This window comes from Pteropus alecto, unplaced genomic scaffold (genome assembly GCF_000325575.1).
Source record: "Pteropus alecto unplaced genomic scaffold, ASM32557v1 scaffold185, whole genome shotgun sequence".
Taxonomy (NCBI): domain Eukaryota; kingdom Metazoa; phylum Chordata; class Mammalia; order Chiroptera; family Pteropodidae; genus Pteropus; species Pteropus alecto.
Genome location: NW_006438088.1, coordinates 7,687,891 through 7,695,449, shown reverse-complemented (window position 1 = coordinate 7,695,449; position 7,559 = coordinate 7,687,891).

The following is a 7,559-nucleotide window of genomic DNA, read 5'->3' as shown; positions in this document are numbered from 1 at the left end:
TTATCATGTTTCTTTTTCTTTTTAGTATGTTGATATGGTGAATTACATTAATTGGTTTTTGAATGTTAAACCATTGTTGCATTTGTGGGATAACCTCTCCTTGGTCATGACGGATTTTTAATATATTTTTGGATTCAATTTGCTAAAATTTTTGTTTAATAATTTTGCATCTGTGTCATGAGAGGTATTGTTTTGTAGTGTTCTTTTCTTGTACTCTTTGTTTTATATTGGTATAGGATAATGCTTGCCTTGTTGAGTGAGTTGGAAAGTACTCCTTTGATTTTCTGCAATATTTTGTGTATGATTGGTATTATTTCTTTCTTAGATGTTTGGTAAATTTTATCAGTAAAAAAATTGGGGCCTGAAATTTTTCTGTGGGCAAGTTTTTAGCTCAAAATTCAATTTCTTTGAGAGATATTGGGCTATTCATGTTCTTATTTCTTCTTGAACTTTATATGTTTCAAGGAATTTTTCCATTTCATCTAAGCTGTCAAATTTATTGCCATAAATTTTTAAATAATATTTCTTTATTATCCTTTTAATATCTGTAAAATCTGGATTGTTATCACCTCTCATTGTAAATATTGGTAATTTGTGATTGCTCCCCTGCCAACCCCCAACCAGTTTGGCTAGATATTTACCAATTTTATTGATTTTCTCAAAGAACTAGCCTTTTATTTTAAAGGTTTTCTCTATTGGTTTTGTGTTTCTATTTCATCACTTTCTGAGCTGATCTTTATTACTTCTTCCTCTGTTACTTGGATTTTTCCTTCTAATGCTATAAATTTATCCTATGTAATGCCTTAGACACATCTCATAAATTTGAAGATAGTTTTTTATTTTTACTCAGTTTAAAATGCTTTGTAATTTTTCTTTGGAATTATTATTTGATTCATGGGTTATTTAGAAGTGTGTCATTTAGTTTCCAAACATTTGAAGATTTTCTAGAGATTTTTCCAGTCATTAATTTCTAATAATCCTATTTTGGTCAGCGATCATCCTTTGTATGACTTGAATTCTTTTAAATTTATTAAGACATTTTTTCATAACTCAGAATGTGGTCTATCTTGGTAAATGTTTCACGTGCACTTAAAAAATGTATATTCTACTTTTGTTAGGTTGGGTGTTCTATAAATATCAAGTCAAGTTGGTTGATTCTGTTCTTGGTTCTTTTTGTTTTTACAGATTTTCTGTCTATTTGTTCTATCAACTACTGAGAAAGGAATATTTAAATTTCCTACTATAGTAGATTTATCTACTTCTTTCTGTAGTTCTATTAGTTTTTGCTTTATGTATTTTATTATGAGGTACATTAATATTTAGATAATGACTTCTTGATGAACTAATCCCTTTAGCATTATGAAATAACCTTTAAAATTTTTCTGATAACATTCTTTGCCTTGGAATCTACTGTATCTGATACTAATATAGTTACTCCAACTTTCTTTTAATTAGAGTTAGCATGGTACGTCTTTTTCTATCCTTTTACTTCATATATAAAACACATTTATTATATGCAGCATGTAGCTGGGTCTTGTACTTTTAATCCTAATTTGATACTTTCTGCTTTTTAATTGGGAATTTTTGACAATAAACATTTAATATGATTATTGATATAATTAAGCTTCAGTCTTTCATTTTGCCATTCGTTTTCTATTTGTTCCATCTCTTCCTTTTTTCTATTTTTTTTCTTATGTGTTTGCTTGAAGAACTTCTTTTAACATTTCTTGTAGAGCAGGTCTGCTGGTGATGAGTTTTTATCAGCTTTATACATTTGAAAGAGTCTTTATTTGACCTTAGTTCTTAAAAGCTATTTTTGCTTGGTATAGAATTCTAGGCTGACAGATTTTTTGTTCTTTGTTTCTGTCAGTACATTAAAGATGTTGCTTCATTGTCTTCTCACTTGCATTGCTTTCTTCAAGAAATCTACTGTCGTCCTTATCTTTGTTTCTCTGTACTTAGCATGATTTTCTCTAGTTCTTCTGATGATTTCCTATGCTTTTATAATATTTTCTCTATCATTGGTTAGAAAAATTTGATTATGATGTGCCTCAGTGTATTTTTCTTCATAGTTCTTGTGCCTTGGGTTCATTGAGCTTCTTGGACATGCAAATACATAGTTTTCATTAAATTTGGAAAATTATTAGCCATGATTTCTTCAAATATTTTTCTGTCACTTCTTCTTCCAGAAACTTCTGGTACATACATATTAGGCATCTTCAAGTTGCCCACAGCTCAGATCCTCTGTTATATCACTATTTTTACCTCTCTCTGTTTTCTTTTCAATAGTTTCAATTGCTATCTCTTCAAGTACACCAATCTTTTTTTCTGTAATTTCTAATTAATTTTTTAAAATAATTTTGATTGTGGTAAAAAACATATTGCATAAAATTATTTCCTACCTTAACCATTTAAACTGTATAGTTCAGTAGGATTAAGTATATTTACATTGTTGTGAAACAACTAATCTATTTTTTCCTTTCCCCCCAATCTACCTTTAATTCCATCCAATGTATTTTTTAGCCCATCAAAAATTTTTCATCACTAGAAGTTTGATTTAGGTCTTCTCTATATCATCTATATCTCTACTTAACTTTTAATCATATGAAAAATAGTTATAATGAATTTTTAATGTTTTTGTCTGCTAATTCTAACACCTAGGTTGTTTTCAATTGATTGGCTTTGCTCCATATTATGCATTGTATATTGCTTCTTTGTATGCCTTGTAATCTTTGATTAGATGCTGGACATTATAGAGTTTTGTCTCTGTTTAGTGCTGGATATTTTTATATTCCTAAAAATATTCTTGAGCATTGTTCTGGAATGTAGTTAAGTTACTTGGAAAAAATTTGATTCTTTCATATCTTGTTTTCAAGATTTATTCAGTAGTCCTACTGCACTGTTTATTCTAAGGTTAATTATTGCCTGCTGCTGAGGAAAGACACTTTACCAAATAGTTTGTGAATCATGAGGTTTTTCAATCTGTCTAGTGAGAACAGGCACTATTCCCAGCCTTGAGTGAGCACCAACTATTGCTACCTCTAATCCTTTTGGGCGGTTGTTTCCCAGTAGCAATCTCCAGTTCTCTGTTCTGTGAGCACTAGCCACCTTATTTTCCTCAGACTCTTAGCTCCATCTTCTCAACCCAGGGAGTCTGCCAAACTCCTCCAGGGTTCCTTTTCTGTGCTGCTGCCTGGAAACTCTAAGGCTATAAGCTAAGGCAGTTGTAGGGTTCTCCTTATTTTTTCCCATTTCTCAGAGATCAGTGTTCTTCGTTGCCTGATGCCCAGTTTTTTGAAATCTGTTGTTTTATACTTTTTGTCTATTTACTTTGGTTGTCCCAGGATAGATAATACATCTGGTCCCTGTTACTTCAACTTGGTCATAAGCAGAAGTCATTGGACCTAGTTTTTTCCATTAACTTAGACTTATTGGAACTCTATTTGTTGATTATTCTATGTTGTCCTTCTTCTTGACAAATAATGTTTAAGAGAAGACAGAGTAAAATAAAGTTGAGCTTACATAGAAAATAAAATATTGCCAAGAATTTTAAGTAAAACAATCTGATCAGAAAGTTTAAGATATAAAAAGTAACATAAAATTTTCTCAGTAAAAAAATCAAATTTAGCATTGGAAGCTTCAAAGAAATCATGTCTTAGACCCAGCATATGATTAATCTCTTCATCATAAGCCAAGAACCTCAAGCAGAAGAGACATGCAAAGCCTTAAGGAACGCACACAGAAGTTATCTGGCTCAAGGATGCAGGTCCATGGCAGGAAGATCAGAGCTGAATCTTAGCGGGTCCTCCAAACTGAAAAAACTTCTTTTCAAATAAACCTGTTATACTATAAACAAATGAACCTTATAAACTTACAAAAACAGGGGAGAATATTTCAATTCTGAAATGACATCTCATTAAGGAAAATGACTACAGTTTTTATTGTTCACTATCTGTTGTTAAGATATCATAAGTGGGAAGAATCTTTGGATTGGTTGATTTCTTAAGTAAGGGTCAATGCAAGTGATATGAGGTTCTGAATTACGAAAGAAATGTTACGCGAATCCTAAGACATTGTAAAGATAAAATCGGAGGTAGTTTTTCTATTTCTCAATTTTGTGTGGTTGTTGGAGGTCTTTGTTCTGGTTCTAACCTGAATATACGGTAAGCACTATGTAATGTTAGCTACTATTACATAGTCAGACAATGAAAACTAGCTCAGAAGGGAATAATATGCACCTGTGGTAATGCATGTTTGTGTGGCATGCCCCAAATGCTCTCCACTGTACTATTTTGAGTCAAGTTGTCTATAAGTTACAACGTGGTAGTTTTCTGTGGCATCTCTTTATGTCGTTTATTTTGTACTTGGCAAATAAATTTGATGACAGTATTTGAGAAAAGTGAAATGAAGAAACCTCATGCAAGTTTTACATTGATTAGAGGAGTATTCAAAGAAAGAGTTGTGGGAACAGGCAGTTAGGGTTTGGTGGCAATCTATTGTGAAGTATTCTCTAAACTTAACTGCAACTGGGGAAAACTAATCAGAAATTAAACAAATGATGCTGGGAAAAACATATTTTGGAGGCATCTCATGGGGAGATTTGAGAACGGGAGAGTGAGTCCCGACTTATTACCAACTTATCATGCTAAGGAATGCATCTGCAGGGAGACCATGTTCTAATGATGTCAGCCATTGATGATGTAATTAGCACTCCCATTTCTAGATGCACATCCCTTCCGCTAAACAAGATATATTTACTTGATTCGATCACACTGTTTTGACCTTTAAACTCTTTATTTAAGATAGGATTAGATTATACTGGAAATAAGTAACCCCAGATACTTTGCTGCTGAACACAAGAGAGACTTATTTGTCAATACAAAGTCAGCTGTAGTCCCAGGTGACTCTCCAGGGCCTTTACTATCCATGTAGTAACTCAGTGATCAAGGCATAATTCTGTAACCTGTACCCTCTGGAGCATATGACTTTCTCAGTTACAGGTATGGGGAGGAGAGAGACTGCCTTAGCCTGGAAGTGCTGCATGTCACTCTTGCTTACATTTTAGTGGACAGAATTAGTCACATTGCTCTTCCCAATCTCAAGGCACCTCAGAAGTAGAGTCCTCTGTGAGCAGGCATGGGAAGAACTGGATGTTGAACACTAAGTACTCACCTTCTTGCCTCAAGTGTTGTTACTTATACTGCATGTGTCTGACTTAGCCCTCACCTTAGCTTCACTGCCACCCGATAATCTTTCTGGCTTCAGGCTGAATTATTATTTATTTCATTTAGCTTTCTCATTAGACTGCAAACTCCATATTACTTATTCTGTCTTGTTTCCCCAGCCCCTAACATACACAGTACCTAATATCTAGTTAGTTAGATATTTGTAAATAAAGAACTACTTTGGATAAAAACAGAGACATCTGGAAATTTCCTTGTTTTTGTCCATAATTTCTGTTTTACTGGCTTTAGAAACGCTCAAAAGTTATTGACAGTCTGATTTCATAGGTGGTAGACAGGAAGCTGGGAGACATTTACACACATATAGGGCACAGGTGGTGTGGATTGTCAATGACTGTTCCAGTTTCTGATATTGGGATAGTGTCTCATTTATTCAAGGCACATCATTCCTTCAGATAATATTTCTAATTTTTAAAAAGATAGATTATTTAAAAATTTTTATTTTTTCCCCTGACTGTAAATGTCATACATACATTATAGAAAAACTGGAAAGTACATCAAGTATAAAGTAGTCTTAATTCCAGTGTTCAAAAACCATTGTATTATCATTTTGACATATCTATTTTCAGACTTTTGTCAACATATATCTTTACAGAGTTGAATGGAATAGTAAAGTGGATTATTATTTTGAATTTCTTAACATTTGGCACAGCATTTCTACTTTTCATTAGTCTGTTAAAGCATCATTTAAAATGACTGCATCATTTTCCTTTCATGTTTAAACCATAATTTACTGAATCAACCCCTAAAAGTGGACATTTAGATGGTTTCTAAAATCTTCTCATTACATACAATGCTGCAATAAATATTTTAATGCATAAACATTCTTCAATACTTTGGACTACTTTCTTAGATGAGGTTCATAGAAGGAAAACAGATAAATTAAAAGGTAAGAGCATCTAAGCATAATTAGTCAGTAGTTTTAAACAGATACTTAGGGATCATGTAAACTGTTTACTATTTTCCCAGTCAGAAGTATGGAGTATGAGCTTTAGAGGGTTTTAAATACTTAGTCTTTTCATGTAGCGGTCAAAAAAAAATATTTAAAAGTCACTTTTATACTGCCAGCACTATCTCATCGGGCGGGACAATAACATGCCCAGCATTTATTTCCACACTCCTTATGTTGCAGGCTCTTAACATGCAGGAGAGATACCTCTGAACTCACTTGGAATCCTTCAAGTTTCACAACTACGTTAACATATAGTTTTCTTCCACAAATATCCATATTTGCATTGGCTAAAGCACTTGCCGAAATAGTTTCTTCAATTACTTTTACTTCCTTCCATATTGAATAAACATGGCAGATCATTCACAGAATAGAATCTCTAGTCACTGCCAAATCCAATATTCCACTCTTTAAAATATTCAAACTTTAATTTCTCTAACTAATAATTATCACTTTTTAAGCCCTCTTTACTTTCTCTTCAATTTTCCCAACATTTGAAGATGGCTTGCTTTGGGGGTGGAGGGCATGGTTGGATCCATGTTTAAAAAATTTTTTTCTTCCTCAGGGCGGACTTTTGCTGATGAGGAAGAAACTACAAATCCTGAACAAGATACAGTATTGGACAGTCCAGAAGCTCAAGCACCTCTCAGTGATTACCTCAGGCGCCATCCTTAAATACCCATTAATTCAAAATGACAATCTACTGTAGATGTCAAGACTTTCAGGGATTTTGTGTGAATGCATAACTACAAACATTAAATCTATACATTTCAAGGATCCCCTGTGATTTTTGAAGACACATTAATAAATGGGACAGTTAAAATTATCCCTTTGTCTAGAAGAGGAAAATAAAGCCAGTGAGAACATAATTGTCTTGGCCAAGGTCATATAGCCCATAAGTAAGGCTGCTGGGATGAGATTCAGATTCAGGAAGACAACACTTTAGAAACTGAATCTTCATTATATACATAAGCAGATGGGATGGAGCTGAGTAAGACATTATTTCTAAGAATCAATGAGATGTTATTATAGGTGGAAACAAGAGTAGACAAGAGAATAGGAAATTAAATTATCCTACAGAGTAATCCTTACAGAATAATGACCTCAATTCTCTTATGCAGGGAAGAGAAAATGAACTGATATTTTTGCCATATGCTGGCTGAAGACATGTGGAGGAAATAGCAAGCTGATTTGAGTTGAAGGTGCATTGCAGGAGCTGGCAGCACAATTTCTTTTTCCATTAATTTTCACCCCTGCCCCCACCTGCACCCCACAAAGGATCTGCCAAAGTAGACATCAAAATAAGTGTATCTCAGTTAAGAATAGAATGTTATGTTTTACAACTGAGTAGAAAAGGAAAGAGGTTT